The sequence below is a fragment of the Panthera uncia genome, chromosome B1 (assembly GCF_023721935.1).
Source record: "Panthera uncia isolate 11264 chromosome B1, Puncia_PCG_1.0, whole genome shotgun sequence".
Classification (NCBI taxonomy): Eukaryota; Metazoa; Chordata; class Mammalia; order Carnivora; family Felidae; genus Panthera; species Panthera uncia.
In genome coordinates this window covers 137,394,469-137,418,851 of record NC_064811.1, presented here as the reverse complement: position 1 = coordinate 137,418,851, position 24,383 = coordinate 137,394,469, and the positions used below count along the sequence as shown (strand labels likewise).

General features: G+C 39.0%; 1 protein-coding gene and 1 long non-coding RNA gene across 6 annotated transcripts in view; both read left to right on the top strand.

The window, feature by feature from the left end:
* Positions 1-24,383, top strand: part of MARCHF1 (membrane associated ring-CH-type finger 1) — an 87,421-nt gene that overhangs the window by 38,144 nt on the left and 24,894 nt on the right. The gene's annotated exons all lie outside the window — the stretch shown is intronic.
* Positions 3,399-24,383, top strand: part of LOC125923175 (uncharacterized) — a 31,055-nt gene continuing 10,070 nt past the window's right edge. The window contains exon 1 of the long non-coding RNA XR_007457927.1: positions 3,399-24,321. This is a non-coding gene — a long non-coding RNA (uncharacterized LOC125923175). The remainder of the gene's footprint in view (positions 24,322-24,383) is intronic.

The following is a 24,383-nucleotide window of genomic DNA, read 5'->3' as shown; positions in this document are numbered from 1 at the left end:
ATCAAAACTTCAGTTTTTACTTAGACCATCTTTAAGGGAAATCTTCCCAAATAAACCTTTCTAAAATAATTTTTTTTCTAAAATCTCTCTTCTTAAACATGGATGTTTTTACCCAAGGTGTTTTCGTAATACTTAGTTACGTCATCACGTATACATCACTTATTTTACAGGTTGAAAATCATTAACTGGCTCACTAGATTGAAACACATAGAAAGCTGTTATCTTTGTTAATTTTAAAAATAACACTGTCAGTTATTTTACCGGCAAAAATGAGTTTATTCAGAAATAGCAGAGAATTACAGTTTAGGTCAAGCAAACTACAGCAAAACTATAGGCAAGTGCAGAGAACAAGGAGAGGAATGCTCTTTTATAGAACAAGGGAAGTTGTGAGGGGTTATAAAGAAAAGAGTCCATTGTAGTAAACTTGGAGTTCAAAGTATAACGGCTTTTCATTAGCTGATTTGTGGCTGTCTTTCATTGGCTGAGCTGGGGGGGAGCAGAGAAAAACCTTTTTTCCTCCTGCTGAGGTAGCAAAGTGTAGCTTAAGTGGTATCACTTTCAAGGTTCCTTTCTTCCTGTTGATGACTGTAGTAGGGTGTGTAAACTACCCCCTTCTGGTCTTCTGACTTCATTTTATTTTTGTTTTAATTTTTTTTTAAGTTTTATTCATTTTTTTGAGAGAGAGAGAGAGAGTGTGTGAGTGGGGTAGGGGCAGAGAGAGAGGGAGACACAGATTCTGAAGCAGGCTCCAGGCTCTGAGCTGTCAGCACAGAGCCCGATGCGGGACTTGAACTCCGGAACTGGGAGATCCTACCTGACCTGAGCCAAAGTCAGAGGCTTAACTGACTGAGCCACCCAGGCACCCCTCCTGTCTTCATTTAAACAAGATTTCTGTTATTAATTTTTACATCTTTTTTCTGCACTTGCCAGCGTGCTGTGTTTTGAACGCCCTTTGTAGGGGAAGAAAAGTTTTCCCTTCTTCCTTTTTAGGTCCTTTGGCTGGTCTGATAATTAAATCAATATAAGACTAATTACCAGGGGCACCTGGGTGGCTCAGGTGGTTAAGCATCCCACTCTTGGTTTTGGCTCAGGTCTTGATCTCACGGGTTCAAGCCCCACATGGGGTTCTGCACTGATAGCATGGAGCCTATTTGGATTCTCTCTCTCTCTCTCTCTCTCTCTCTCTCTCTCTCTCTCCCTCTCCCTCTGCCCTCTCCTCCCGCTTGCACTCTCTCAAAAATAAATAAACAAAAATTAAAAAAAAAAGACTGATTAACGGTACAAAAACAAACAAAAGTTTAATAATATGTCTACATGGGAGAGACCCAGGAAAACCAAGTAACACTGAAATGACCAAAGCCATCACCTTAAATACCATCTTCAGCTAAAGACAGAAGAGATGTTTGGGATAAAGAGGACACCAGTTACGGGAGGTTACCAGGGAAAACATAGTAAACAAGGGTAAGGTTGTTAAGTAGCTTTAAGTTGTTGCCTTCTTCATTGGTAAGAGTTCTAGAAATTGGCTCTTCTAGTACGGTAAGAGATCTATCCTTACCAGTGGAGATTTTCCATGCTTCTTCCAAAAGGGTAACTTCTGCTGGATTTTTAGAGCTTTTCTGTCCGCCGTGTTTTAAAAATAACCAGTTTAAAATAATCACTATGTCAAAGAAGCATATTTTAGGGTGGCAAAATCTGCTCCCCTTCACCTTTTCTCTGTTTTGTTGTTTTCATTCTTCCTCCTCACAGAATCTGCTGTTATGTCTCCGTTCCTTCAGTAGCCCTTGTTCACAATTTTACATAGCTACTGCTCTTCTGCTTTAAACAACAACAGCAATAATCACGAGTTATAAAATTAGGTCTATTAAAGGCCCGGTTCTAGATGAACTTCTGCAAGATTCTCTTTTGATCACTGGCAAGAGTTTTAGTGGGTATGAACATTTTGGCATCATTCCAGGATTCTTGGACCCCTCTTTGGCATCCTTCTTACTTCTCAGTTTTACTTGGAATTATATGATAAAAAAAAAAGCCCTCAGAAAATATATATTTTTAATGTTTATTTATATTTGAGAAAGAGAGAGACAGAGAATGAATGAGGGAGGGGCAGAGAGTCAGAGACATAATCAGAAGCAGGCTCCAGGCTCTGAGCTGTCAGCACAGAGCCCGATATGGGACTTGAACCCATGAACTGTGAGATCATGACCTGAGCCGAAGTCGGATGCTTAACAGACTAAACCACTTGGGCGCCCCATCAAATAAGGTTTTGATGTTTCCAGGAGGTTTCCTTATAATCAGAGCCCAGTTCTGGGGAGTAGGTTTGCTGTTTAATTTCTTCAGAAATGTATAAGATTGGAGGCAATGAAAATCTCTGCCCTAGTATGAGGCTAGATGAAACTTTCTTTGTACTTGCAAAAATTATCCATACTCATCATCTGCAATGCATACTAGCCCTGTCATCTTGCTGTGTTTCAGTTCCATTATTATAGGAGCCCTAAGTGCAGTGATTTAGAACACTCAAAAAATTATTTTGTTTTCAACATAACACTTTCCAAATGAGCCACGTAAGCTCTTCACAGCAAATTTCTCTATCCAGTGGTGGTGGTGTCTGCCACCAACAGGTCCGCTTACTTCTCACGGCTTCTTTTGGTGAGAAGGAGGACCCCAACAGTCTCCTTAGCTGATAGCCCTGGGAAGGGAAAGGACAGGTAAACCACAAAATAACAAAAAGCTCATTAAAAGAGAAGCATTTCAACTCAGTTGGAGCATTATCTTTTCTACTAAAATCGTTTCGTTTTGCTTTAGTTTTTTTATGTTTGTTTTATTGCCTTAACACGTTCATGTCTGTGGGGCGTCTGGACTGAATGGGGACGGTGGCATGGTGGGGTGGGGGGAGGGGATTCACCTGAGGCAGAACAAGACATAGGAGTTTATTGAATCACTACGAAGGAGCAGTGGGCAGGACAGCAAAGGAGAGACTGTCTGCATTGAGGGAGTGAGGAGGAGCCACAGTTACAGGGCTGAGTAAGGGAGTATGGAGACACAGGGAATTCTCTCTTTTCTGGAAGTCTCAGGAACCATGCCTGGTTGTAACTGGTCAGTTAGAGTCTATGACTGTTTCAAGGTGGGTTGCTTAATGAGCCTGTTTGCGTCACCTCTGCGGTCACTGTGGGCCCTTTTCCCTTGCTTAAGTTTCTGTTGCTCAAGACTGTTGCCTAAAAGCAACCTCTACAGTGCCCTCAGAACTACAATTGATATATATATTTCTTAATTTTTAAATGTTTGTTTATTTTTGAGAGAGACAGAGACACAGTGTGAGCAAGGGAGGGGCAGAGAGAGAGGGAGACACAGAACCCAAAGCAGACTTCAGGCTCTGAGCTGTCAGCACAGAGCCCAACGGGGGGGGGGGGGGGGGGGCTCGAACTCACAAAACGCACCAAAGTCAGACGCTTAACTGACTGAGCCACTCAGGCGCCCCTCAGAACTACAACTGACATTTTAATTAAAATTATATTAAATATGAGTAGATAGCAATGCCAACATGTCTTATGTCAAATAAGATGGAAAATATAAGTGTCTCATGCTTTTTTCTAATAGATACTTGGGATTTATTATAGGGCCTCATCCTTTTGTCTTTTGAGAGAATTCCGACAATTGAATTCGTCTTTAAAATTTCAAGAACAAGAAGACTAGGCAGCTGGGGTCAGCATCACAGAATAGTTTGTTCAAAATAGAAATATTCTTCTGTGGGCAGCAGAAGAACATATTCATTTGCAAAGCTTCCATCCATAAACAGTCCTCCCTCTAGGCAGATGTGAACTCCAACCAGTATCAGACTGTGTTCTGAGTGATTGCTCTGAGAAAGCTCCAGTCATGCCCAGTTCACTTATTCACTCAACTCACTGTAAAATCTACCACGGTAGTTGTGTTCAATAGCGAACCAAATAGAGAAAAAAACCTGCTGTCCAAGAGCATACAGCCCACTGCAGGAAGGATGGAAAAAGATGAATTACTTACAATATTTTGTAATAAATTTGAAAAGCATGGTAGTCAATGGGATGGTGGTGTGGGGGAATCAAGAACTTTCTGTAACTCCAGAGGGAATGGTGAAGGTAATTCAAAGAGAGCAAGCCATCATATGTTTGGTGTTTATTTGTGGGACTGTCCATATAAAAGGATTTCTTTTTTAACAGTAATAACAGTAACTATAAATACATTAAAAAATGACTTTCCTCTTTTTGCCCAAACTTCACATAACATAGGCAAATCAAGAAGATATTACTTAGCAATTGGATATCCAGGACACTGGGGAAAGAGAATTTGGATATAGAAACAGGATTTGACAAGAGGTTGTCACAAAGGAGACTTAAACAATTCTTGAATAATCATCGTTGGCTGGAACATTTCTCTTCCCTACTTCCTTATTAGTAGATACAATTATATATGACTTCAGTTCTGTTTCTTTCTTTGAAAATTATTGCTTGAAGAACATAACCTCACTTCCTTGCTAAGAATGTCACCTTGTGTTACTATTCTAGATATGAAAAGAAATACTTAACCTGACTAGATTTGCTCTTGAAGTCTTTAACAGGATACAGTTCCATCTTCGTGAAAATACAGTTTTATTTTGACCAGAACAGAGGGCCCACAAAATAGAACTTCTTTTATCTACTTTGTTTTTTGATATTTGAAACATAAACTATGGTTGAAATGAGGGAATCAATATTACAATGATCCATATGGAAAGCATAAAAGCATCAAATTAGAATGTGCAGAAGCATATGTACATCTATGTGCACACACACACACACACACACATATACACACAGATTTACAAATAAAGATTTCCCCAAAGCATCATCTTATGATTGAGGTTTTTTTAATGAGAAAGAAGTTATATTTGTGTTTCATTTTCATTTTTCTTAAGATGCTATAACAACTGAGTTTCAAATTACTTTCATATTTAAATTTTCCTCCAGCTAAAGACTTTTCTCTCTCAGCTGGAATTATTTCTTAATTCATTTATCCAGTTTCTCAAATCTTGGCATAAAATCTAAGAAAAATTTCTTTGTAAATTTTTGAGTGAATTTTTAAAATTAAGGCCCGAGGAAATCAACATTTTTTTTTTCAAAAGCAAATATTGTAGACCAAATCAAATTGCTTTTCTATTGCATTGACAAGAGAGAAATGAGGAAGACTTTGACATCTCTCTGGAATGATAGTGTCTAGCCCTATTATCTGTGCATCAACATGCTTGTATGCTATTATCAACATTTTAATAATACAGATGTCTGAAAGATTTCACTCCAAAGAGACCTAATCTCTCACAAACCAGCTCCCATCCAATTTTCTATTTTTCTCTACCATCAAGTAGCTGCTCTCCTTTTGTTTCCCACAGAGACATACCACCCACTGCCTCACCATACCAGTGCTATTATCTTTCATATGAACGTTTTGCCCCAAATTAGGTGAATTTACGCACTCGGCCACAGGTGTAGCAGAACCTGCCCTTGTGAAATGTATAGCATGGAATGTTATAAAAGGTGGGGAAAGCAGAACAGGAGGCAGAAGTCCATACCCAGTTTTTGTCCCCCATTTCCTCTGGTAGAGAAGTGAGTGATGGACAGATAGAGACGAGCTATGTTATTCTAACAGAAGCCCTTCCACATGGAAACAGGATGGGAAGAAAAAGAGAGAGAGAACCCTAACACAGAGAATCCAAAACACCAAGAATGATAAATATTTTTAAATTCTCTTTTCACTGACATATAAGGAAAGTAGCTAAGTTAAAAAGAAGAAACAATTCAAACAGTAAAAAAAAAAAAAAAACGAAACAAAACAAAACAAAACAAAAAAACACTGTGCTGGGTTAAGAGTCAGGATGTCAGATTTTAATTCTGGTTCGGAAGCTTAATCATGCTGAGCTGTGCCTCAGTTTCTCCATCTGTAAAACAAGGACTGAATGAGATGATCTTTTAATTTCCTTCCAACTTAAAATTCTGTGATTTCATAAAAAGAAAGTGAGGAATCCACTTATTTAAAAGGAAATAAAACAAAGAAATTTTATATTCAAGTGAATTTTAAATGTTCAGAAGGAAAGGAAAAACTGGTATAGAGAGAATTCTTCACATCCACAGTAGCTTAGGTTGTGTTCCTTGGTGGACCGGGGAGACTCTGGGCCCTGAGGCCTCCACCAGTCCATCCCATGATATCACCAGAGGCTCTTGGTCTCATCACCATAAAGAATCCAAGGAGAGATGAGAAACAACAGTTGAGTGGTGCAAGTAGGAAAGTTTATTAAAGGGAGAGTACACTCTTGAAATGTGAGAGTGGGCGAGCTCAAGGATAGCTGCTCTCGGGGTTAGGGTCTCTGTCTTTTAACAGATGTTAACTAGGGTGTGGAAAATATATTACTTGGGGAAGGGATATCTTGGGGGCAGGGTTTCGTGCCTTTTCTCCCTTACTTGGTACTTGGTTAGAGGGCCTTCTTTGTCTTGAGCCTGTCTGGCTTGATCTGGCTTCTTGAGGCTTTGTTTTTGGAATGCTGCCAGGGCAGATCTCTAACTTGCCCCATAGCTGGCCATGACTACCCCTTTGCCGGCCTCCAGTCCCTTTAAAGCCTAACAGTTGCAACTAACTGCCTACTCTTAACAGTTCCATAGGACAGGGTGCTGAGTAACAAAGAAGTCCAAGGTCCAGGTCCTAAAAGAAGTAATATATGTGCTTTCTTAATCTTTCTTATTACCTTTGAAGCAAATCATGGTGAGAAAAATAAGATATACTGTATATTGAAGAAAAGACAACCATTATGGGGCACCTGGGTGGCTCAGTCGGTTGAGCGTCTGACTCCTGGTATCAGCTCAGGTCGTGAACTGCTTGTGGGATGGAGCTCCACATCGGCCTCTGTCCTGACAATGCGGAGCTTGCTTGGGATTTTCTCCCACCCTCTTTCTCAGCCCCTTCCCAACTCATGATCTCTGTCTCTCCCTCTCTTTCTCTCAAAATAAATAAACGTTAAAACAAACAAACAAACAAACAAAAGAAAACCATTAAAAACATGTCTACAGGAAGACAGGAGAGAAGAAAGGGAGAAGAGGAAAAAGGAGGAAAGAAGCAAAGAGAGGAAAGGAGAGTTTGAGGCCAATTGAGGATGAGGAGGCATCCTGAGAGGTGAGTAGAAGCTAGCTAGATATAAGGGTCCAGGCCACACTTCATTTTTTCTCATGAGTTGTAAGCAGGTGTTTAAAGGCTAACGTAAATTAAAGTAGTTCTGGACAGCAAGCTGTTCTGCAGCCCTGAGACATACATAGAAGATTTCTGACCCTAAGAAAAGAGGCAGGCTGGGCTGAAAGCCATTTTCTCCCTGGCACAGTAAAGAAAACCAGAGTAGATTGAAGGTCTAAGCAAATTAGTTGAGTGAGTCTATGAAAGATAATTATATTTTCTTGAAACTTAGAGTTTCTGTAAATACAGAGCTAGCTTAATATAAAAGTTGATATTTCAATGGAGTATTTTTGTCAATGAAGAAAACTAACAAATTTTTGAGCTGGATCTTTTCAGTATCTAGGAAATTACTTATATCTTAAGCACTGATAAACTCCCATTGGACTCCTCCTATATAAGACCACCCCCAGAGCCAACTGTATCTGAAGGACCACACTGAGAGCTTCCAGTAATGTCCATTATGATTCACTACTCCCATTTCATTCACTCAGTCACCATGTATTTACTGAGTACCTACGATAAGATTACCAGTCATAAGATTATAGTGATGAACAGGAAAAATTTTCTGATCTTAGAGGACATACATTCTTGTCGGGTAGGAATGAAGGCAGGGAGTTTGAAAATGAGTTAGTTATAATATTTTGAAATAGACCTAAAAAGGGTTTGGGAAACAATTTTAGTAACTCTAGATAGGGTTAATATAATTCCAACTACTAAATTATAACTGAAAGAAAATTTATGGGGATTTCTAGGTGAAAAAATCCTTAATTTCACAACTGTCTCCCTGTCCATCAGGGAAACAATTTAATAAAGAAAATTAAGATGAAAAGATTGCCAAATGACTGTCAGGAACCAGAGCTAAGAAGATGCACAAAGACAATCCTGTCCACATTGGCTGAGAAAACTTACCAACAATGTCTGTGGAATGCTGCTCAGTCCCACAGATAATTTACTTTATATCAGGAAACAGGTTATATAAATGAATGAAGCAGTCTGATTTTATGGTGATAAATGGAAAATAATGCAGTCCAGGGAATATGCTAAGGAGAAGTGGTGACAATGGCATTATGGAATAGATGTGCCTACTCTAAACAGAGTAGTAGCTACTCATCTCTAGTTGACTGTTGTCAAATCAACTACTTTGTCAGGAGAATCTTAAAATTCTAGATTTAACTTATCTCTTCCAATTTAAAAAAAAATAACTGTAACTAATTCAAACTTAAAAACTATTCAGGCAAAGCAAAACACATCTGAAGGCCAGAATCAGCCTGCAGACCAAGAGTTGATGATCTCTGCTGGACAGAAATGCCCATGTGTCTCTGCAAGTATTGCCCAGTGGGGTATAACATGGCACAGTGGAAAGAACCTAGATGGGGTGTACAGAACAGTTGGAGTCAAACCCTTAATGAAATTGCTTTGTGCCTTTAGTTGAGTCTCATGACCTGAAATGCATTGTGTCAGAAAAATGGAAGATGGAAGGACGGCAATAATATCTTATTTGCCAACTTTTCGGGATTATCCTGAGAAATAAAATGATGTAAGTAAAAGTACTTTGTAAACAGTAATTTCCTACTAAGTGATATCTTCCCCAGCTCTCCATTATCAACACTGTGACAAGTTCACTTTTCCAGTCTTACGAAATCAATATTTAGGATTGAATTCACTTTAAGGCCAAGAGAGTAGCATGCACGTTTTTAAAGAACTATTCATTGAACATTGGATTACTTTCAAGGTGCACACTTGATTAATTTGTATTCCAGCAGTTCTGAATATATAGTCATCCAAGAGTTGGATAGTTTAAGCTTGCAAATTCTAAAGGGAATTTGCTGAGCAAATGAATAAAGTAAGCAGAATTGAGACAGGAAAAATATCAACATACTAAAACCTTTTCAGGAGTTCATACAAAATGTTAAAACAATTATTCTCGCCTGGCATATTTGAACAAAATTTATTTTGTGTTTACCTTCTAAAGGGTTGTACTAAGTGTAACAAGAGTTATTTGTATATGAACACCTGATATGGTAATTAATCATTTTTATAGGTTCATTGAAATATTTCTTTTAAAGACTTCTTATATAAAGTAATCCATAATTCAGTTAGTTTTATTAACTCCATCTGACTAATGTGATGATCAAGAACTTGAGCCCTAGAGTCAGCCCGTCAGGATTTGGGTCCTTGATAGTGGTCATTGTAGCAAGTTACTTAATTTCTCCATGCCTGTATTTCTTCATGTGCTTAATGAAGATAATAGAAACATGCACCCCCTCATATGGTTGGTAGGAGGTCTGAATGAGATAATACACATAAAGCACTTAGCAGTGTATCTGGAATATGATGAGAGTAAATGTTAACTATTAGTATACGTAAATTTTAAATGAATTTATTTTTTTTATTTTTTTTTTATGTTTATTTATTTTTGAGAGAGAGTCAGAGTGTGAGTGGGGGAGGGACAGAATCCGAAGCAGACTCCAGGCTCTGAGCACAAAGCCCTGTGCAGGGCTTGAACTCATGAACCACGAGATCATGACTTGAGCCGAGTCCGATGCTTAACCAACTGAGCCACCCAGGTGCCCCTAAATGACTTTAATTTCAACTTTTGAGTATTTTTTGTGGTCCCAAAATTTCCACGTTAAAATTATTTTTTGCAATTACAACTGGTTTCTGAAGCTGTTAAAAGCAGTAGAACTCTCCTTTTTAAATGCAATTTTATTTAGAATTCATAACTTTAAATGTGGTCAGAGGAAACTGAGTAAACTGAGACACTGCAGTATGAGTCAGGAGTGACCCAGCTGATTGAACTATGGCATTCATAGGGATAGGACATAGGGATCTCATGTCAGCAAAGCCAAAGTTGCTTTTGGGGTCCACACAGCCTGCCCTGGAACAGTTTAGAGTATTGGAAGATGTGTTCCAAAAGACCAAGTACACAGACTGGGTACATGACTTCAACCCTCAATCTTGATGAGCCAATGGTAATGCTTTAGTTCAAGAATCATGATGTCAAGTGGAAGAAACAGCAGTAAAAAACAGCAACTACTGTCACCAAGAGCACCAAACTGTGTCACTTCAGTGACAGAGGGAAAGGCCCCCTGACCCACAGCTGCTGTGGACACTTGTCCTGTGAGTCCTGGAGTTCCAGTGCCATGCACCTGATGCACCTAAGCCTTCTGGCCCTGAACCTTAAACTGCTCCCCCCACCATTTTCCTTAGACCACAATTCCCTGTGCAACTGGGTGCCTCACCTGGGGAAGATGATCCCACAGCCTAAATAAGTATCTCTTCCTTAAGGTGCCTCAACTAAGAGGGGCTGGCTGACATGATCCTCGGTCTTTCTATCTCAGCCACACAGCTCTTGAGGAAGGCCTGTGATCCAAGGCCTGATCATCACAAAGGTATTTCCTAACACCTTTAATGGGCTGATTCAAGTCAAAAGGCACCAAGCATAGGGATTATTCTGTAAGAAAAATAATCCCTTCACCTTTTCTCAGGGCCCGTATCTTCTGTCTTCCCATTGAGTATCTCTTCATCCAAATTTCTGAATCAGACAGTGATCGAGTCCCTTTGAGGAAGTAGCAGAAATTAAGCTCCAAGTTTACCCATTGAGTTTAGTTCAGAGACACCCCAACCAAAGTCATGACAAATTAAGAAGGCCTGCTCTTCATTGGTCAGCATTTACCTCCTTCATAAAGCATTTAGATTTTTGTGGAAATTGGAGGGTGTCAGGGCTTGAAACTTGTAACATACAACCCAAGTGATATTTAAACACTTCCACAGGGCACCTGGGTGGCTCAGTCAGTTAAGCAACTGACTTTGGCTCAGGTCATGATCTCACGGTCCGTGAGTTCGAGCCCCGCGTCGGACTCTGTGCTGACAGCTCAGAGCCTGGAGCCTGTTTCAGATTCTGTGTCTCCCTCTCTCTGACCCTCCCCTGTTCATGCTCTGTCTCTCCCTGTCTCAAAAATAAATAAAACGTTAAAAAATTTTAAAAAATAAATAAATAAACACTTCCAGTGGGGAGGGAAAGGATGAGTTTTTCAGTATTCTTCAGGAAGCTGCTCTAGCATTGGCATCAGAACTTGACAAAGAAATCTCAATTGGTTAAGTTGCATATTTATGTTTCAAGCTCCCATCAATTTAGAAAAAATGAAAGAGTAGATTTTTGGAAATCCCTTAGAAGTCAAGTAGCTAATAAAAAACATTCAGTGAAATGCTTGAAAAAGAAAGTTGAGCAAGTATTTCAGAAACTAAAATAAAAGGGCAAAAAAAGGAGTAAAACAGTTTTTATAAAGGCTTAATAAAAGAAGGCTAGAATTGGATTAAGAAAATTCCCTTATGCTTAAAATAAAGAAGAAGGCAGAGAAAATTATCAAAGAAATAATGCAAGGTTGCTTCTGCAACACGAAGGGTATGATTATCCAGCACAAATGAACAAAGACTTAGCTAAAGGTATGCTACTGTAAAAAATCAGAATACAAAGTATAAATAAAAAATGGTAAATTCTGGAAGCCTCCAAGGAGCTTCTGGTGAATCCCATTGTAGTCAGTATTATGTGGTCTTCTCAACAACACATGCTTAAGAGACGATGCAGTAAGAATTTGAATATTCTAAAGAAATATTCATCCACAACTTTAGTAATCAGCAGGTACACCTATAAAACATAATAGAATAAAGATGTTCAGGCACTGCAAGGATTCTAAAACTTATATCCCATGCCCTCTTAGGGAACTTTTCAAGGAAATGCTAGAGCAAAATAAGGAACTGGATACAGGAAAAACCTTAGGATTGGAGAAGCACAGGAAGCAACAAAGCAGGGGAGCAAAGGAGCTTCCAGGACAGAGGTTGTGCACTAACCATTTCTATGCCATTTGAAAGCAATCACCGCAGGGAAGGATGCAGAAGAGGAGAGTAGAAGGGGAAAAAAGAAAAAAGAAAAAATAGAAAAAGAGACCATGACAGTGACCAGCTTAGAATGTAGAATAAAACAGAAGCCTCAAGGTTAGAGGTCCCTGGAAAAAAATCAGTTTGATAGGATATCTGATTTGCTTAAGAAATAAAATTAAAGGACTTTGGATAGATGCAATGAAGGATATAAAAAATAAGGTAGGTACATCCTTAGCAAATAAAAAGGAATTATCTTTAAAAAGCAAAGAACTTTATTGATAACGTGAATTATTTCTCTAGAGAAGCAGTTCTCAGGCTTTCTGGCCTCAAGACTTCTTTTACACTCTTGCAGATTATTGAAGACAGCAAAGAGCTTTAGTTTATGAGGGTTATATCTATCAATGTTTACCATATTAGAAACTGAAACTGAGAAATGGTCGCACATATACTTACTAAATCATTTTAAATTAACCGGAAACATTTACATGTTAAGTCTATTTCTGTGAAAAATTGTATTTTCCAAAACAAAAACTATTCAATGAGAAGAGTTCAGTTGGTTTTCATTTTGCAGATCTCTTTCATGTCTGGCCTAACAGAAAACAACTGACATCTCATCTGTGCTTCTGCGTTCAGTCTGTTGTGATACATCACGTACCTCCTGGAACATCTTACCATTCACAAATCTTTAAGAATTAGCAAATAGTTTTGACACCTGCTCCCTTAAAAGGGCCCCCAGATGACGCTGAAAAAAAAAACAGTCCTCTAGAGTAATACTTGACTTCTTAATGAATACTCTTTTATATAGTTATAATATAATTTCTTATACTGATTTAACCAAAATAGCCATTCAGTTACCCTGGGAGTCTGGATGTGAGTGAGGAAGACTCTGGTTAGCATTAAATCATCAACAACAATAATAACAGATCAAGGGGTGCCTGGGTGGCTCAGTTAAGTGTCTGACTTTGGCTCAGGTCATTATCTTGCAGTCCGTGAGTTTAAGCCCCGGGTCAGGCTCTGTGTTGACAGCTCATAGCCTGGAGCCTGCTACAGATTCTGTGTCTCCCTCTCTCTCTGCCCCTCCTCACTCACACTCTGTCTCTGTCTCTCAAAAATGAATAAATGTTAAAAAAACTTCTTTAAATAAAAAAAATAATAATGGATCAAAAGATGATGTGTAGTATCAGTGAGTTGTTAATAGCAGTAGAAGTAATTTATATTAAATGCTAGAGGTAAATATCAGAAGCATCACCTCCCATATTTTAAGTGATTGCTTCTAGATGATGGTAAAGAAGGGTGCAGAAGGGTAGAGCAGGAGACTGTTATAAAATGAAATTCTATGCAGCCTTTAAAATGAGCTTTTCCTATAAATTTATGGAAATAATTATCAAAATATGAATCAAGTTTTGATGATTCAGTGGACCTCAGGTGGAGCTTCAGATTTTGCATTCCTAACAAGCTCCCGGGTGATACCAATACAGAGCCATGCTTTCTGTAGCATCGACTTAAATAAGGAGAAAATAGTCCTAACTCAGAATTTTAAATCATTCTGATGGTATCAGAAAGAAAGCCTCAGGTACGAGATTGTGCTTTATATCTCTCCCATAGTTGCCGAACTCTGAAAGATGTCCTTGGAACTTTCATGAGGGAACAGTATCTAACAAAAATTTAAAAGGAAAAAGTGAGAAAATTGGTGAAATCCTAATAAAGTCTAGAGTTCAGTTAAAATTAATGAAGCTAATGTTGGTTTCTTTGACAAATGTTATCATGGTAATATAAGGTGAACATTAGGGGAAACCATAAATTTCTAGTTATTCCAAAATTAAAAGTTTAGTTTAAAATGTTAAATAAAAGAGTAAATAGCAAAAGAGGTAAAAGCCGAAATATTCTGATTAGACCAGTGAGAAAAGTAAAAAGAGGGGGACCCAGAATCCTTCCTATTTTTCATTCCCCTTTGACCTCTGGTAGCTCCTGAAACTGAAAAACCTTTGGCCTCTACATAAGATTGGAAACCAGCAGACCTAGCATTCTTTTTTATGTTTATTTATTTTTTTGAGAGAGAGTGTGAGTGGGAAGAGGGGCAGAGAGAGGGGGACAGAGGATCTGAAGTGGGCTCTGCGCTGACAGCAGTGAGCCTGATGTGGGGCTTGAACTCACAAACTGTGAGATCATGACCTGAGACGAAGTCAGACGCTCAACCAACTAAACAATCCAGGTGCCCCTACCATTTTATTTTACAAGGAAAAAAAACACGAGACCCAAAGATTATTAACTGTCTTACTCAAAATTACACATTTGTGTAAAATAAGGACCAGAATGGAAGATTTCCTTCTGTGTCATCCTTGTTGCTTTTCAACAACTATGGGTTTTATTTAGATATATCTAATTTTCTTCTCTAAAACAGGGGGATTTTCTTCAATGTGACCACAAGATAGACTCACATATGTCACCCAAATAGCTCCCAGGTGAGACTGACTTATGTGTGGTCACAATAGGTAAACCAAAGATCAAATTGGTCACTTATCATGAGAACTGAAGTCACTGGAGAAAGATGAGTTCTGTCTTCTTGGATAAATTCCTGTTTTCCTGTGGTCCAATGAGTGTTTGCATGGAAAGTGTATAAATTAGCTTGTCAATTGATAAGGTTAAAGGACTTGGCTAAGAAGGCAAGTAATAGCTTGGTATTTGCTTGAATTCTTGATATTCTTATCTTTTTTAATGTTTATTTATTTTGAGAGAGTTTGTGAGTGGGAGAGGGGCAGAGGGTGAGAGAGAGGATCCCAAGCAGGCTCCGCGATGTCAGCACAGAGCCGGACTCAGGGCTCCATCTCACGACGTGAGATTATGACCTGAGCCAAAATCAAGGGTCAGAGGTTTAACCAACTCAGCCACCCAGGTGCCCTGACATTCTTATCTTGATTGAGAAAGCCTGATGTTTAGGATTAAATCAGAAGCTGTCCATGACTACTTCTTTGGCACACTTCCCAAATAATGTGCCCATTTTTCTAGCTGGTATCTAGTCACTGAGCCATTGTTGATGCTATGCCTGTAGTGTTGTCGCTTCTAAATATGCTCGTAAAAAGCAAAGTGTCCATTCATCCTTTGCCATCCTTTTAATTATTCATAGGTTTGGAGTGTTGGGCTTTACCTCCAAGAGATATAGAGCCTCATGAGTAACACAGGCCTTTAATGCAGGTGATGGGTTTATCTATTAGGCTGCCTATTAGCCTGGAGAAAAAAATAAATGCAACTTGGAACAAAGCCTTTCTTTGTTCTTAGCCTTCATATTCAGTGGTGTACTTCCCTAGGTTACCTTGGCCTTGCATTGTTTGGAGCTGTCTCTACCCATTTATACTATCCGAGCTTTCGTGGGTGCTTGGGCTAGTGCTTCTCAACTTTGTTATTACAGAGGCAGTTCCTCTGCTCCTAATATGTGTCTCTCAGGTCCCGCTTCCCTTCCATGATCTTTAAAGCTAGGCAGCACAAAAGGGAAGGTCAGCCCAGCCACGCAGTATGTCTCTTTCACTCAGCCCATCTCTAGCACTATCACATGAATCACAGCATGAGACTGTGCTGAAAACGAAATCCTACTGCACGTTAAGCCAACGAAAAGCATAGTTCTGCTTACCTTAGAAAAAATCATTTATGAAAGGAAAATCCAAACTCCCCATTCAAAATTGCTTTATGGTGATTTTTTTTAGAAGCAGAGTATCGAAATTGTGTACTTAGAACAGTGCCACAAAGCGGTGCTTGCTGGGGGAAGGAAACAAGCTTGTTCAATAACGTAGGTTTTTGAAACAGGCTTTGTCTTGGAGGCTTGATGATTTACAGATAAATCTCTCCTCAGTCCTGCCAAGATAATTGGACTAAGGGCATACATGTTAACAGGTTTTGTTTTCTATTCAACTAATAAGTAGCTTTGTTGTTAATCCTTATTGTGTTCATTACTTAAGAACATGCAATATGGCAGGTGATACTCCTCCTAGAGAGGCTTTGTGGGAGACTGCTAGGGAATCAGGGCAAGATACATTCCTCTTAGTAGAATGGACTTTCAGAGAATATGCAGGAATTCCTGGGCTCCTGTTACCATGCAGCGGGGTCTAGTAGGGAGGGGAGCAGACTCTTAAATAAAACCCTTGCATTTGCTGCTTTTTTGCCTGTTTTCCTGACTGAATGTCTTGTCCACTTGGATGTTTCATCTGTTTCCTAACAAGGTTCATGATAAAAAGTGAGAACTAGTATTTCATAGGTCAGGTAACACTGCCTTACCGTGAGATTAGTTTTCTTTTAACATAATTTGGTAGATAGTTTGCAATCTTGAAATACCAGAAGGTCCTGCATTGCCATGGATTTCTTGATGCAACTAACCCATGTTGTCAAGGCAACCCACTTCATGTTTTCTCCCCTCTAGAAAACCATTTCCATGTTGCAAACCTTAAATCACAATCATCTCTTAGAATACACAGGGTCAAACATCCCCTGTATGCACAAAGCTATTACTTTTTTTTATATAAGATATCGTGTCATTACAGTAGAATAATTTGACTTGAGGGATAATATGTGTATTAAAGCATTGAAGTTAAAATAATTCTGTAGCATTTATGTCCTATCTCCCCATTTCCAGGAGATATGAGGCTGTTTCCTACAAGCAGTTACATTTTTGAAGCTCTAGTAACAATGTTGACATATTTTGACTAATTTCTATGTAAATTGATTGCAATCAACAGCTTTTTCATGGTTTGTGAAATTAAATCACTTAAAAGACGAAGTACTTTCTGGAATTACTATCACCCACCTGTTGTATATTTTCTCCTTTTTTAAGAGACAAAGACCAGTTTTGAGAGTTCTTCCATGTTATTGATATGACTCCACTATTCTCTGAGAACCTGGGTTAGCATCATGCTGGAACTCAGAGACTGACATCAGGCGGAAAGTGTTCCCTCAGATATCTGGGCTGTTTGAGTGGTTGGTTTAAAAGAAAATCCCAATTGGGGCGCCTGGGTGGCTCATTTGGTTACGCATCCGACTTTGGCTCAGGTCAGAATCTCACGGTTTGTGAGTCACAGCCCTGCATCCAGCTCTGTGCTGACAGCTCGGAGCCTGGAACCTGCTTCGAATTCAGTGTCTCCCTCTCTCTCTGCCTGCTCCCCCCTACCTGCCCCCCACTCCCTGCTCATTCTCTGTCTCTCAAAATGAATAAACATTTTTTAAAAATCCCAATGAAAGGATAGTAGGAATCATTTTACCCCTTTTCCTAGTTCACTATTAACAAAAAAATTGGGTTAGGTTAAGATTCTTTCTGAGGTTTGAAAATTTGAAGACTTTATTTTTAACCTACTCTTGGCAATACAACTCACAGGCTACATTTAACTTACGTAGTGATCAGAAGTAATTCTTAGTGACTCATCCAGTACTGTTGGTCTGGCTTTCTAGTTAGTCTTTCAAATATTTATAAGACTTCCTGCCCCTTACATTTTTGTTCAAAAGTTGATTGCATAAAAGGTAGCCATGTTTCATTTCATGATTCCCAAAGGTTTGAGAACACAAGTATGTGGCTTTAAATGAAGTTTCTATGTGGGTCTTAATGGCTCAGAGCATTTTCACGTTGCACGTTTATTAGATAAAACCTACTTTGGCACCTTTCAGCTGCCATTCTTATTTCAACAAGCTAAAGAATTTTATCCATATAAAATAGTACAAATTATCATATCCACTATTGAGGAACTGGCATTATTTTCTTTCCATTATTGTGATTTGACAGGTCAGGCATTCAAACGTCAGTCAGTCTACAAAGCCTTTTAGGTTACTTAGCTCAGCCCTCTCCTGTTATATCCTTCAAAAATTATTAGCACTCCATCACAATGCACAAAGGATTTGAGCCTACTTACAGAAATGCATGCCAAAAAGTGAAGCCAATTGTTAAGGAGGTTGTAGGAAAAAGAAGCGAGTGAAATAAAATCCTAAAACAAACATAAGGAAGATGCATACCACGGGTCCTGTGTGCTAGTTAGACAGGAAGAATAATTTGCTTCCAAATGGATTAGCATCCAAAACAAAGAAGGAAGTGTGGTAAATTAAATAATTTATACAAATATAAATATTTTATACAAATGTAAATATTTTAGCAAATACATAGATTATCAGATCACTGAGGTCCTAGGGAAATTTTCCTCTTGTGCTGCCATTAAGTAAATTTGGTAAAGGTGTATATCATTTACAGTAATTATACTCTAAGATGCATTGTGTTAATGACCATAATAATCAGCCAGCATTTCCTGGTTGCTTACTGGTGTTAGGCACTGTGCTGCATGCTTTGTTGTGTACCCAGCCTCATTTAACTCCCCCAAGAAACATGAAATAGGTATTCTTATCATAATGTCACAAGGGAAAAAACTCAGGCTTAGAGAAGTTAAATAAACTGTCTAAGGTGTCTGTTTTTACTCAGTGGAGCTGGGATTCAGTCTTAAATCAATGTTATGCCTAAGTCAGGTTTTAAGCACTATTCTACGCTGACTCTATAGGTCAAAGTAGGGAGTGATCATATCTGCCTGCAAAGTTAGAAAATGCTTCCCAGGTAGAGAGGGAGTTGAAATTGGTTATGAGTGGTAACTAGATGTCTCCCAGTGAGACGTAAACATTTGAAGACATTCTATGCGAGAAAACAGTGCATTTAAATTCACACAGGATGAGTAGTTCACAAATTGAAAATAGCTGGCTTTGCCAGAAAGAAGGATGACCATAGGCAAGTTTCTCAACCTCCCATCCTCATCTACAATGGAAGTAATAATAGGATGCCCATCATTGAGAGGTTTTGAAAATTAATAATGTAAGGCTATTAATATTATTGTTAAGACAGATAATAGATGAAGTTAAACAGAAGCAAGTACCAGATTATATCCAATGCTTCGCTAAAGAAGGACATGGGAAGGACAGTAAGGGTATTAAATAATGAATTGATATATTTGGACTTTTGAAAGGTTGTTTTGCAGCAATGTGTGGAGAATGAATTGCCCATGTAGTTGAGCCAGGCACAACATGCAAGCTAGAAAACAATATGGACTTAATTAAAGCAGTAGCTGAGGGGACAGAGAGGAAGGAACTTAATAGGGTTTAGTTACTGAACGACTGCCAGAGCTGAAGATGAGAAATGAGGTGTAGGAAATAACCCGTGATGGTTCTCAGCTTTCTGCCTCCACTGATTAGGTGAAGGTTTTAATCATTAACTAAGGAAGAATATACATGCAGATGAACAAATCTGGGGAAATAATATAAGAAGTACAGTCAGAACACATGAGTTTGAGATGCTTGTGAGCCGGCGAAGTAAAGGAGGTGAGTCTGAGAGAGGTTGAATCTGGACTCGGAGGGAAATGTGGGTGGAAGTCATCAGGATATCTGTGGTCGTGGAAGCCCCAGACTCAGATGAATCAGTGAAGAGTGAGCTATGATGAGAATGTGGAGGAAGATGGAGCCCTGGGACCCAGATGTAGGGCCAAGTGGAAAAGAGAAACCAGCAGACATGCTCAACAGCACCAGCCAGAAAGGGGCAAGAGACCAGTGAAGAGTGACACTCTTGAAACCTAAGGCTTAAAAGAAATTGGAAGACTCAGCAGTGCTGTGTCGAGTGCTACAGACAAGACTTTGAGTAAACGTAAAATTAGGAGGTCCTCAGTAATTTTTAGCAGGAACCATTTCAGGGGGGCCACATTTGTGACAGCTGGATTTCAGAGGGTTGAAGAATCTACAGAAAGTAAGAAAGGGCTGACATTCAGAGAAAGGTAGAATATGCATGCTAAAATGTTACCTGTGAAGCAGTAAGTAAATGGCTTTTGGTGGAGCAGAGAACCAGGGACTGTGTTGTTGTTGTTGTTGTTGTTGTTGTTGTTGTTGTTTAACTGGAGATAGATGTATAAGGTTCTTAAATATTAAAAAAACAAAAATAAGCAACCAAGAGGAAAAAAATATGGGGAAAAGCAAATGGTCAGTACACACACACACACACACACACACACACAGCAATCTAAACTATTAACATTTCAACAACAATCTAGTATCAATTTTATCCTGTTAAATTGGCATTTCAAACATGCTCAGAGTGGAATAATTTTCCCAGAGAGCAAATTTGACACATACCAGAAGTCTTAAATATGTAATATGATGTCTCCATTAAGTTTTATTTCTAAAGATTTACATTAATGAAGTAATCATGGGTGTGCACAGTATTTTGCTACATGAATTCTTGGCACAGTATTAGCTATAACAGTGAACAAACAAATGTAAAACCTAAAACAATAATACTTCCAGGAGAAAACATACGAGAAAATCTGTATGACTTTGGGATAGGCAAAAAATAACCAAAATAACGAAAATTTCTATTAGTGAGACACTAATAGAGACTTCAGTTGCTATTTGATAGCATATATGCAGCCATTAAAAATGAAATACAATGACATTCGTGATATATCGTTACCTTTTAAAAACTGTTTTTACTGAGGGGCACCTGGGTGGCTCAGTCGGTTAAGCGGCCGACTTTAGCTCAGGTCATGATCTCGCCGTCCGTGAGTTCAAGCCCCGCATCGGGCTCTGTGGAGCCTGCTTCCGATTCTGTGTCTCCCTCTTTCTCGCCCCTCTCCCATTCGTACTCTGTCTCTCTCTGCCTTTCAAAAAAAAAAAAAAATGAATAAATGCTAAAAACTGTTTTTACTGAAGTGTGTTAGCATAATGTCTCCCTTTTATTTAAAAATAGAACTCTTACTCAGCATTGTACTTAAGGTTCTAGCCCCTCCCTATACGTGCAAATGTTCTGGAACACTGTAAAAGGGAGTGTCTGTACCTGCTATGCAGATAGGAGAAAAGTACTGTGGCCCAGAAAGTGGCACTCCTTTTTGGTAGCCAATGGGGGGATCAGTGCATGGAGACAAAATCCTGTCCTCCTGGGCTCCACTGATAGAATGAATGATAGGCCAGAGCACAAGTGCAGACAGAGTCTTTTAAGTTCAGGATGGATGGTTTTTGTGAGGTGACTCAGACTCTGCAGTCTCTTGAACCATGTGTCCCGAAGTAGTCCTATGTTAGACCCATTCTCCAAGTTCTCCCCTGCTAGAGTGGCTTGTAGATGAGACCTATTGTCAAGGGTCATGGAAAGTGACTAATTTAGACTGCAGAGGGATGTTTTGTCCTCTTAGATAAGAGGAGAGGAAGTAGGAAGGGTGTGATGCAGTTATAAATGAGGATTTAGTCTAAAGACAGGAAGTTGAGAATTTATGCATGAGGGTATCAATGTTCTCCAAAGTAGAAGTTATATTTAATAAGACCCACTGTCAAGACATCACTTCTTTCCCTCTCCTGGAGGGAAAAACTAGTAGCAGAAACTACTAGTTAATCACTCTCTGTCTCCACTTTATCTTCCATACAGTTATAAGAATGACCTTTTAAAAACCCTGGTATCCTTAAACTCTAAAAGCCTTTCTATCTTAGTCCTTGGAGATTGCCTAAACTTGGCCCACACCTCAAATCCATGGCCTGGGACCATCCACATCTTGTACCTGCTTTCCGGAAGTGCCTGCAGCCTACTTTCTGTTTCTACATACTCTGTCCATATAGACTGTCCCACTTCTGTTCATATAAATCTGATCTCCAAGGTGAGTCACTTTGTGGATTTTGTCCCCAAATTCACTTACCTCACCATTTGGTGAGCTCAGTAGCAGGAGAGCAATCCCACCATGAAGCCCAGGGGCTTCTGCCTTCTGTCAGCTACCCCACAACACTCTCAACCCCTCCACCTTCTCCTTTCCTCAGGATAGACAAACTTTCTCCATTGTCTCGCTGAAAGAGATCAGCCCACATCCGTGTTCCTTGTGGTCTTGATTTTCACTCCAGCTAATCATACAGAAATTTATTTTGAACAAATTCTGAGAGGGAAATCTGGGAAGGACATCTGCTTTTCCCCACACATGAATGTCTGTCAATCTCAGGCCCCATTTTCCCTGCCTTTGGGTTGATACTCAAGGCTCTTCACCATCCGGTCCTGCCCACTCTTCCCACCTCACCTCTTGCCTTTTAACCTCTTGCTCACGCTCTGAGTCTTTGCAGTTTCCTCAAGCAAATCTGCATCCCGCAGAACTGTGTAAATTTTCACATAATTCACCTTATCCTCTTTCTCCTTCTTATCATGCTCAGCTCAAGCATTGAAAGCATTTTATGATCTTTAATAGAAAGGGGATGTTTAAATGGGAATATTAAACATTCCTACTCCATTTTCAATGTGGATAACTGAACTTCACCTCTTGGTTTTTAGAAGAACAAATTATTAGAGTAATATTAGATTGGCTTACCATTGGCTTACCATATTCCTGTCCCTTTGCAGGGATTCAGTAGCACTAGAGAAATGGACAACTGAATCTGCTGAAAAATGATGCTTATCAGAATTTTAATGACTGGGAATTAAGGACATGGAGAAGGAAGCAGGCCAACCCATTTTTATTAGATTTCCAAAGAGATGGGGCGGGGGGAGAGGAGATAAACTATTAAATAAGAACTTTTAAATAAGAATTCCTCTCATATTCACTTGTGAGTCTTAAAAGCTAGGAAGAAAAATGGAATCTATTCTAGAATGTGAACAAGTATCACTTGTGTCTCAACAAATTCCACACAAAGAGCAACCAGATATGAGGGATACATTGCTTGAAACAGACTTCTCAGCAAGGGCACCTGGAGGTCCAGAACAAGTTGTTTTCGGTGTCCTCTAAAAGGACATAAAATTTTTGGCCACCCAGAAACTTTCCTTGGTTCAAAGCAACTTCTTAAATGGAAGAACACAAGAGTTGAGTGTGGTAGGATGGGACACGGTTGCATTTCCTATACTGCAAAATGCAGGAATGCAGTTGAACATTCCCCTGCAAACAAGAAGGAGCTACCAGTAGGCTGAGAATCGGCATTTGAGATTTGGAATTCATTCTGAGTACCGCAAATGAGGAAACTGGCCAGTTGTGGTTGTTTTCCAAGCATGTCACGTCCCCGAACCATAAGTTTCATTTCCAGCCTGTAGAGATTATATGTACCTCCCACCCTTCCCTGGTCCAGTGCTTCCTTATTTTGTAAGAAGCGGATATGTTACTATTAAATCAATTAAAGGGAAAGGCAGCTTAAAGCAAAGGCCCTCAATCTGCAAAGTGTCTCAGACCTCTCTGAGAATTCAGTGAAACGATATGGACCTCTCCCCAGAAAAAGTAAATGTAACGTTTTACATACAATTTACAAAATTAATATACCCCTAGAAATCCCAAGGAACTTGGCTCTTTAATGAAAAGGCTTCAGTTTTAGGACAACACTCTGAGCAAAGTCTCAGTCTCTAAAATGCAAAACAAGCTTAAAAGTAATATATTGAGTCAGCTAATTATGCTGGATGTCAAAACGCTGCTAAAACTGATTTTTATTTGGTTATCTTTGTGTTATTATATCTAAAATGTGAATCAATAGTTAGAGTAAAGGTCATTGGCTGCCATTTAAGCTGGAGTAGAAGAGATATTTATTTTTCAAATTTATTTCAAATTTTTATATGAGAGTAAAAACACCAGCTACAATGATAAAAACATTATATACAGTGTTCAGATGTGACACTACTATTAAAGCAGGCTAGAAATAGGATGAAGAAATTTTTTTTGACTCCTAAAAATAAGTATTGACAATGAGCTGTCAGTAGAATTGACACTTTGTACAATAGAGACGCCACAGAGAAAACTCGCTTTTTTCTTTGCTGCCACCCGAAGGAATATTTTGGAAAGATAACTATATACATTCACACATACGTACAACAAGACAGTTGAGAGAGAGAAAGAAGCATTTATGAAATCAAAGTCTGATAGGCAAATACAGTTCCCTGTTCTAATACACAAAGCCCCACAATTATGATGCTAATGTAAACTCTAAGAAAGCAGGAATTTAGGTTGTGTTCTCTTGCACCTAGAAAATATCTGACACATTGTGATGCTTCAGTAATTAGCTCCTGAATGAAAAAATCCACTACTCAATAGAGTTTTAAGAAATCTACATATAACCTACTGTATTGCTCTGGGCAAATCAGTTCAGTTCTCTGGACCTCCGTTTTTCCATGTAGAAAGGGAGGGGTTAAATTTGGGTCTTTTAAAATTGGGTCTTCTAATATTCCCAGTCTCTATGATTCTGCTTAGTACATAGGTACTTTCTTCTAAACCTAAATGATCATTTTAGGTACAAAGAGCCAGCAAGCAATGGCCTATGAAGACCATTATGTACCTTAGTACATAGGTACT